Here is a 10,604-nt window from a genome sequence, read left to right as displayed (position 1 = left end):
CGGTCCCTACCTCACTTTTTTTTACTTTAGCTTTCACAATATGTAGTACATCAAGTGCTGCTTCTTTTGTTCTTCATTGAAAGGCTGCACCGTATTAACTTCTGTTGTTCTTCATAGAAAGCAAACGATAAAAAAAATTCTTTTCAGTTTTTCATCTCACAAGGAAAAGCAAAAATAAAGATTGAAGTTTGGGAAGTGAAAACTTTAAATACAAAATTATTAAAGCTTGGGAAGGTAATTTTTAGTTTTTTTATTCTAGCTACCTTAGCTAATTTTAAGTTTATACAAGTATTTAGAGGAGTGTATGACATACAATTAGTTTTTTTAAATGATTTTTTCTTTTGTTTCTTGTCATCCGTACCTTTAATTATGAGCAATTGTATAAATCATTGTCGTTCTTTTGTTTAGTTGTTTGCGAGGAGTGGATTATGCAAAGGTGAATTAAATTTGAAAGAGGGGTGCTCTTATAGTCCTAGGCTAATAGTTACCAAGTGAAGGGGTTTTCCTTCTCGTTTGTTTTGCGTTGATGGTCCCTACAACTACAAGTGTTTCACTTTCTTCCTATTGATTATACTTGTGTCACATTTTCTAGAGTCTCGGCTAGCTCAGATATTGCAATATTTTCTTGTTTAGTTTCTTAACCCCCTATATCTCATTTACGCTTGCTTTTATAGTGTAGTATTCTCTTTATTTTTTGTGGAATATTTTTGGTGATTAAATCTAATTCCATTATAGAGTAAAATCCCAAAGTTTCATGGGATGGAACTTTAGTCAGGCAATGGTGCAGAGGATTTTTATTAAATGTTACTAAATTTGTATTGATGTATGGTTTGTGAATAACCCAAGAGAGATGGCATGAATGATTACTGAAACTGTAATCAATATGTGGCTTCATCTTCGGTCACATAAACAAAGAATGTTTCAAATGAGTTACCATGGTCCCTGGTTCAAATGGTAGTTTTATGTCTCCTTGTTTATTCAATCTTTTCCATATATGATTAGCTCACCTAGCTAGTCTATAAAGTAAACAGATAACTAAAATTTGCCCAACTCTATCTCTTCTTGCAGTACATTGCAACAGAATACAAAGCTCCATTTTATAATGTACATGTATGTGTTTGTATGTTGTTGGATAATCTTAATGCCTATAATACAAAGCTAGTGCTTTTCATCTCAATGTTGGTTTTGTATAATGTGTTTGTTATGATTTTTAAGAGTTTATAGTGTCCTTTATCCATCACTGTACAAATATTTCATGAGAAATTGTGCAACTTAATACTCTTTTCCATGGGTTAAAAAAAGAGTTTATTCTAGAGATGGTTGGAGTAGGCTAGTCAATAACCGAAAAAATTGAACCAAACCAAACCAAATTGACAAGAACCAAACCGATTGTTATTTTATTTTTGTGGTTTGGTTTGGTTTTAGAAATTCAAAAACCGACTAAATTGATTTTGGTTATAGTTTTAACCACTAACTGATCCAAACCGACCCATGAACACCCCTAGTTAAGTGTACAGACTTTCAGATATTCAGTTTTACAACTTTCAGTCCTTCAGGTTTCAGATTATCTCAGTAACATAATAGATATACACTTAGTCTCGATTCTCAGATATTACAATTTTCATGAATTTATGATCAATTATCTCATGTTATTCGGTTAGTCCTTATTTCATATACACAGTACCCTATGTATATCAGCCTGACCTCATCTCATATACTAGTACATTTAAAGTACTGACAACATACTATTCTTTGCACTATGATATCTTATATTATAGGTTTAGATGCATAATTTCTTGACCGTAGTTAGACAGTTCAGCGCAACTCCAACAGCTATAGGGTGAGTCCTCATCCAACGAGGACGTGTTATGATTATTCAACTATTTTAATATTTATTTTATTCAGTTAGTCGAAGTTAGTTGGGGGTTTGTCCCATCAAATCACCAGTGAGTTTAGAGGCTTTTAGACATTCAGATAGTTAGTTAGACAATCAGTCAGTTACTTTCAATTTTTATCAGATGTTTTAAACTTGTGATTGATTTAGTGCCTCGATATTTAGATTTATATTTTTATTTATAGTTTATCTTCCGTACATGTAATATGTCCCTATTTATTCAGTGCTCATAGTAGGTATCATCTCATAGGTTAGCTTATGGTCACTTGTGACCATAAGCACCACTGTTGGGCCAGGTGGTAGCCTCGGGTCATGACTAAACTTGGTATCAAAGCCCAGAGTTTTAAAGTGTCCTAGGGAGTTTGAAAATTGCATTGGGTAAAGTTTTGATCATGGGTGTGAAGCGCGCCACACTTATGGACAAGAGGCTATAAGATATTTTAGGAAGAGTTTTCCTTCTTTCATTATTCATGTCGTGTGAATGAGCATAAACTCTATTTAAACTCTCTTTCTAACTCATACTTCATTTTGATTTTAGAAAATGCTTCCCAAAAGAAATAATAGAAGAAGGGATGAGAATCAGCCCGCACCACCACCTATTCAGGATGATCCCTTGAACGAGCATGTCTCTTATGCTGAATTCAGAGCTGCTTTCACTACCTTAGCCCATTCAGTAGCTTCTTAGAATAATCAGTAGATAGTTTCCCCAGCTAATCCAATGGAAAATACGGCTATATCCAAGATTCAGGACTTTACCCAAATGAACCCTCTTTTGTTTTTGGGATCTAAGTCTGAGGAGGATCCGTAGGAGTTCTTTGATATGGTTCAGAAAGTGACAAATATTATTGGTGTCATTTTGAGTGAGAGTGCAGGATATAGCTCATACCTAGTATAAGCAGTGGAAGGAGAATAGAGGTGCTAAGGCAGGGCCTATAGAGTGGGAGAAGTTTGCCACAACTTTTCTAGATAGGTTCTTCCCATTAGAGTTGAAGGAAGCAAAAGTGAAGGAGTTTATCAATTTTAAGCAAGGTAATATGAGTGTGAAGGAATACTCACTTAAGTTCACTCAATTGGTAATGTATACTCCTTCGATGGTTGCTGATAATAGGTCTATAATGAGAAAGTTCATTTATGGTGTAGCTGATAGTGTGGTTAAGGAATGTAGGACTGCTATGTTGATTAAGGAGATGTACCTATCTAAGCTTATGGTTTACGCTCAGTAGATTGAGAAAGATAAGTATAAGGAGAAAGAGATAGATAATAAGAGGGCTAAAATAGGTAGTTTTAAATTTTCTCAGCTGAGGTCGAATGGTGCGAGTAGTTTTAACTTTTCTCAACCGAGGTCGGAGGGTGAGAGTAGTTTTAAATTTTCTCAGTCGAGGTCAGAGGGTGGTAACCGCTCCCAGTTCCATCATAAATTCTCAACCCCAGCTCTGTCTTCAGCTAGTGTACCAGTGCCAAAGTTTAGGAATGACAGTCGGGATAAAGCATCATGCCTAAGTCTTAGGGTAGCATAAATAGTGGTCGTACTAATTCGCTCTGTGGGAAGAGTCACAAGAATCATCAGGATGTGTGTATAGCCGACAGTAATATGTGTTTTGGATATGGAAAGCCAGGACACAGGGTCCGAGAGTGCTCGACAGTTATGTAGAAGTGCAAAAATAATTTCCAGCAGGGTCAGACTAACTCTTCAGTAGCATAGCAGGTCATCCGACTCAACAGGGCGCTACTTCTAGTGCCACCACCGGGCAGCACCAGAATAGGTTATATGACCTTCATCCCGACAGGATCAGGAAATTTCTCCTGATGTGGTTACGAGCACATTACAGGTCTTTCATATTCATGTTTATGCTTTATTAGACCTCGGAGTTTCATTTTCTTTTGTGACTCCTTATATAATCGTCAACTTTAGAGTGAGTTCTGAAATATTAGAAGAACCCTTCTCAGTGTCTATCTAGTAGGTGTCTCTAATGTAGCCAGGCACGTACACAGAAATTGTCCAATCATAGTATCCTAGAAATTCACCTCAATTGACCTCGTGGGGTTAGAGATGACTGATTTTGATTCAATCTCGGCATGGATTGGCTTCACTCATGTTATGCCTTAGTCAACTACAAAATAAAGTTGTTCAATTTTAGTTTCCTGATGAACCAGTTATTGAGTAAAAGGGTAGTACTTCAGTCTTAGGGGTCAAATTATTTCATATCTTAGAGTGAAAAAGATGATATCTAAGGGGTGTGTTTACCATATTATTTAAGTTAAGGACTCTAGTTCTGAGACTCCAAGTCTCGAGTCAGTTTTAGTAGTACGAGAATTTCTAGTTGTGTTCCCTGAAGATCTTCCTTGAGTTCCTCTCAAAAGGAAAATTGACTTCGGAATAGATCTCCTTCCAGATACCCAGTCTATATTAATTCCACCTTACTAAATGGATTCAGTTGAGCTTAAGAAGTTAAAAGATCTCTTAGATAAGGGATTCACTAGGCCCAGTATTTCCCCATAGGGCATTCCTATCTTATTTGTGCGTAAGAAAGACGGTTCTCTTAGAATGTGTATTGATTACTGTCAGTTGAACAAAGTCACCATCAAGAATAAGTATCCACTCCCTAGAATTGATGACTTGTTCGACCAACTTTAGGGTGTCAGTTATTTCTCTAAGATAGACCTTAGATCTGGCTATCATCAGCTTAGAGTCGGAGAATATGACATTCTGAAGACAACCTTCAAAACTCGGTTTTGTCACTTCGAATTCTTAGTTATGTATTTTCGACTAACTAATGCCCCTACAACTTTCATGGACTTGATGAACAAGGTGCTCAAGCAGTACTTGGATATGTTCGTCATAGTTTTCTTGATGATATTCTTATCTATTCCTGTAGTAAAAATAATTATGCAGATAATCTGAGAATTGTATTACAGACCCTTAAAGCTCATCAGTTGTTTTCCAAAATTTAGTAAGTGCAAGTTTTGGCTAAGATTTGTAGCTTTCCTTGGCCATATTGTCTCCGATGATGGCATTAGAGTTGATCATCATAATACCAAAGCGGTGAGAAACTAGCCTAGACCTATCTCTTCATAAGATATCAAGAGTTTCTTGGGTTTGGCTAGCTATTACAAACAGTTTGTTAAAGGGTTTTCTTTTATTGCATCCCCCATGTCTCGACTGACTCAGAAAAAAGTTAAGTTTTAGTTGTCAGATTCTTGTAAGAAGAGTTTTCAGGAGTCGAAGACTCGACTCACTTCAGCCCCAGTCTTAACCTTGACAGATGGTTCAGATGGATTTGTAGTTTATTGTGATGCTTCTAGAGTTGGTCTTGGTTGTGTATTGATGTAGAGAGGTAAGGTTATAGCCTATGCCTCTAGACAGCTTAAGCCCCATGAAAAGAATTATCCTACCCATGATCTTAAGTTGGACGCTATTGTATTTGCTTTGAAAATTTAGAGACATTATCTTTATGGAGTTCACGGATTACAAAAGTTTATAGTATGTGTTTTCCAAGAAAGATTTGAATCTTCATTAGCGAAGGTGGCTTGAGTTATTAAAGGATTATGATATGAATGTGTTGTATCATCTGGGCAAGGCCACTGTAGTGGCAGATGCCCTTAGTAGATTATCTATGGGTAGTTTTGCCCATGTTGAGGAGGATAAGAAAAAGTTAGTCAAGGAGGTTAATTAATTGGCTAGATTAGGTATTTGATTGATTGATTTAGTTGAGGATAGTATATAGGTTCAGAATCTTCATTAGTTGTCGAAGTGACAGAAAAGAAAGATAGGAATCCCAGTTTGGTTGAGTTGAATGAATCAGTTAGAGATCAGAAAATAAAGGTTTTCTCCTAATAAGGAGATGGTGTATTGTGTTGCCAGAGTATGCTGTGTGTTTTCTATATGGATGATCTGAGGCAGCGGATCTTAGCAGAAGCGCATGGTGTGCGATATTCCATTCACCTAGGTTCCACTAAGATGTATCATGATTTGCGGGAAGTTTATTGGTGGAGTGGTATGAAGAGAGATATTACAGAGTTTGTAGCTATGTTTTCAAATTATTAGTAGGTTAAAGGTTAGCACCAGAGGCCTAGTGGTATATTACAGTAGTTCAGTATTCCTACTTGGAAGTGGGAAGTGGTGAACATAAATTTTTTTATGGGGTTACCCTGTACGCGTTGACAACATGATTCGATATGGGGCATTGTATACAAAATGACCAAATCAAATCTCATTTCTTGCCAGTTCATATTTCTTATTCAGCGAAGGATTACGCCAGGATTTACCTTAGGGAGTTAGTTAGGTTGCATAGGATTCCATTGTTTATCATTTCAGACAGAGGTACTCAATTACCTCTCACTTTTGGAAGGATTTTCAGAAGGGTCTTGGTACCCAAGTTCACCTGGATACAAATTTTCATCCTTAGATAGATGGTCAGGCAGAGAGGACCATTCATACCTTAGAGGACATGTTGAGGGCATGTGTTATTGATTTTAAAGGAAGTTGGGATGATCACTTACCTTTGATTGAGTTTGCCTATAACAAAATCTATCACTCCATTATTCAGATAGATCCGTTTGAGGCTTTTTATGGGAGGAGAAATAGGTCTCCTATTGGTTGGTTTTAAGCAGGTGAAGCTTCTTTGGTAGGGCTAGATTCAGTATTTGATGCGATGGAAAATGTTCAGTTGATTAGGGAGAGGCTAAAGATAGCACAAAGCTATCAAAAATCTTATGCAGATGTGAGAAAGAGAGATCTTGAGTTTGAGGCTAACGATTTGGTATATTTTAAAATCTCACCCATAAATGGAGTAAGGAAGTTTGGAAAGAAAGGGAAGCTTAGTCCCCATTATGTTGGCCCATTTAGGATCTTGAGTTGTTTTGGGAAGGTAGCTTATGAGCTTGAGTTGTTTGCAGATTTGGATTCAGTACATCTAGTGTTTCATGTATCCTTGTTGAAGAAGTGTATTGGTGATTCAGCTGTTGTTGTTCCATTAAAAAGTATGGATGTTCAGGATAGCCTTTCTTACTAAAAAGTCACTGTTGAGATCCTTGATTTTCAGTTTCGTAGACTAAGGAACCAAAAAGTCCCTTTGGTCAAAGTTTTTTGGCGGAATCAGTCCGTTGAGGGAGCCACTTGGGAAGAAGAAACATATATGCTAACCAAGTACCCTCATCTTTTCTCCGCTAACTCAGATTCAACTTAAGGTAACAATCTTTCTCAAATTGACTCTTTTCAGTTCCTCTTTTAAGCTATGTATCTATCCCCTTGTCATCTCATTCATTCATAAAATCACTCCAGCTCATGTGTCATGTTTTAGACTTAGTTATGATTCATGTTTCTAGTTGTACATATTCAGTATATGATTTTAGTTCCCTTCAGTTTTCCCAGTTTAACTAGTCTCATTTGAGGATGAATGTTCCCAAGGGGGAGATATTATAATACTCCATAAAAGACTTAGCTCATTTAGCTCTCAATTGCATGTTAAAGGGGGAGGGGGGAGGGGGTCTAAAACACTTGAAAATTTGGCTAAGTGTTGGGGACTTAGTCTTTCCAAGACCCCTAAACTTTGATGATTTTATTTCGATCTTTCATACCTTAGAACGTCAATTTTTAAGTTGATTCATGATCGGCATTGTTCAAAGTACATCTCGGGTGAGTTTTAGAATTTTTAGATGAGCTTAGGGGTGTGTTTGATCACCAAAACAATAGCAGCACCGGGATGAGCCCGCGGCACCCCCTCTAGTGCACCGCTACGGAGCCTGTGGGGCCCCCTTTTCCCCCCGTCCATCTTTTATTCCTTGATTATTTAAGGGCATTTGGGTTATTTTCCTTCACCCAAGTCAGTTCATAACACAAAATTTAAGTCCCCAAGGAGCATAATTTGTCCCTTTATTCATAAAAGCTCTCAAGAAAACCATTATCCATCTCAAGAACAAACCCTAACCCTTACTCAAGCGATCAAGGAATTCAAGACTCAAACCTCGATAAATTCCCAAGAATCTTCACGAATTCATCTAGCAAGGTATGTGGGATGTTCATCCATGGGTTTCTTTCACCCATGGAGTCCAAGAGTCCTTTTTTGTTTTAAAATTATGAGTTTTCCATGTTTAAAGTTGAAATATTTCCATGAATCTCTTGTTAATTCAATTACAAGTTATGTTCATAAGTATTTTCAATGGAATGAGCCAGTACATGTTTTAAATGTTGTAATCTTCATGTTAAATCCCTAAGTTATGATTTTAGTCTTAAAATCATGTTATTCTTGCATGCTTTACCTATTCCTATGATTAAGTTCATGACTCTCATGTGTTTAATGAAATACCTAAGTGTTGTGTTTTGAAAAATGATCCCCTATTATGGTTTTAAAGCTTTCATATGACATTATTGTTAATTCCATTTAGTGATGGTAGGTTATGAACACACGATACCAATGTGATTACATAAATTCAGCTTTTCAAGTATTCAAACAGTTAATCCATGAACCTTATCAGTATACATAGATATTCGTATTCACGATGAGTACTATCAGTTGTATAATTATAATCAGTTGAGTTTAGTTCAGTCCAGTAACATTGTCAGTGTAGTTGGGAGTAGGATTTAGCACCGAGCGAATGCAGGGATAGCGGATTCTCCGTCAGTTAGGCAGAGTCATTAGTAGCAGTCCCTGTATTCCAGAACTTCGTGGTCATCGTAGGATATGAGGGGTCACCCATCAGTTTAGGCTTGACTTTCTCCCAGGGGTCGCCCGTCAGTTTAGGCTTGACACCCTGGTCCTTTGGGACACCAGTAAAGTGGATCCACACAGCCAGTATTAGTACCTGTGGCACGGTACGGACACCCTTCCAACTGGGGTTACAGGTTGGATCCCGATTAGCTCAGATTGGGGCATGTTGGTTTGATGATACCTCCCACAGTCTTAATATAGTATTTAGTTTATCTTCAGCTTAGGTTTGCTTGGCTAAGTGTACAAACTATCGGATATTCAATTTTACAGCTTTCAGATTATCTTATTAACATAACAGATATACACTTAGTCTTGTATTTTAGATATTACAGTTTTCATGCATTTATGATCAATTATCTCATGCTATTTAGTTAGTCCTTATTTCATATACACAGTACCCCATGTATATCAGCCTGACCTTATCTCACATACCAGTACATTCAAAGTACTGACCATATACTCTTCTTTGCGCTATGATGTCTTATATCATAGGTTCGGACCCACAGTTTTTCGACCGCAGTTAAACAGTTCAACACAAGTCCAGCAGCCGTAGTGGTGAGTCCTTATCCATCGAGGACGTGTTATGATTATTTAGATATTTTAGTATTTTATTTTATTTTATTTTATTTTATTTTATTCAGTCTGTCGGAGTTAGTTGTGGATTTGTCCCATCAACTCACCAGTCAGTTTAGAGGCTTTTAGATATTCAGATAGTCAGTTAGTTACTTTCAGTTTTCAGATGTTTCATACCTGTGATTGATTCAGTGCCTCTGTATTCAGATTTACATTTTTCTTTATAGTTTATATTCCACACATGTGGTATGTCCATATTTATTCAGTGTTCACAGCAGGTATCAGCTTATGGGTTATCTTGTGGTCACTTTTGATCGTAAGCACCGTTGTTGTGACCAGGGAGTAGCCTCGGGTCATGACAGTTACAAATTTAGCTTTCCAACTAGAGAGCTTCTTCTTGATGTTATTGATGATGTAATGGAAGTTACTAGCTTTACGACTATCGTTAAGAATCGAAAAAACAATATATTTGCCAAAATTGTAGGAAACTTTAATGTTAAAGCATTGCTTTATCGTGGTTTGAGAACTAGAGTCACAATGATACAATTTGCTAATGTATGAACATATACGGGGGGAGGCTTTCGAAATAAGAATTAGGTCGTCGCAAAGAAAAAATGGGACTATTTCTTGATAGAGTAATTACTTCCCATTTAAGGATATTGACTTGATGATTAATAAAATTTGAAAGTAACTCCATGCAAAGAATGAATATATAGGGCGACATCAGATCTCCTTGTCTTATACCCTGGGATGGGAAGAAGAGCGGTGATATTTTTAGGAAATTTAAATAATAGAAGCGTACGGTAGACAAACGACCACTCTATCTTATCAAAAGCCTTTTCTAAATCAAGCTTTAACATTAGACAATCTTTCTTGGCTTTAGTCTTATTAACATGATTCAAAATTTCCTGAACTAGGATAGCATTATCACAATCCCTGTGACCTTTCATAAAACTAGTTTATTGGGAGCCTATGAAATCGGGGAGAAAAGGTTAAATCCTGTAAGTAATTATTTTAGTAACAATTTATACATAGTATTACAAAACCTAATCAGTCTAAAGATTTTAAGAAGATTCGCATTATTGAATTCAGGGATTAGACAAAGATAAGAGTTGTTCAAAGAATCAAGAATAGTTTAAGAATTAAAAATTGGGTGACAACAATACGATATACTTTAACCAACAGTCTTCTAATGATATTGATAGAAGTAGAGGTGAATATCATTCGCTCTGGTGCTTTAAAGTGTTTAAAGGAGAATAAAGCACAGTACACTTCATGGTTAGTTAAGAGTCTCTCAAGAATAGTGAGATCCATATTGTGAAAACTATAAGTAGAACTACAAATGTTTTTCTAGTCAGAGCTAGCATGTTCAGAGGTGAAGCGGTTACGAAAGTAATTAAAAGCATGCGTAACAATGAGGTCGTGGTTAG

Source organism: Capsicum annuum, chromosome 3, assembly GCF_002878395.1.
Source record: "Capsicum annuum cultivar UCD-10X-F1 chromosome 3, UCD10Xv1.1, whole genome shotgun sequence".
Lineage (NCBI taxonomy): Eukaryota > Viridiplantae > Streptophyta > Magnoliopsida > Solanales > Solanaceae > Capsicum > Capsicum annuum.
The sequence above is the reverse complement of the archived record's forward strand: the minus strand, read 5'-3'. Positions refer to the sequence as shown.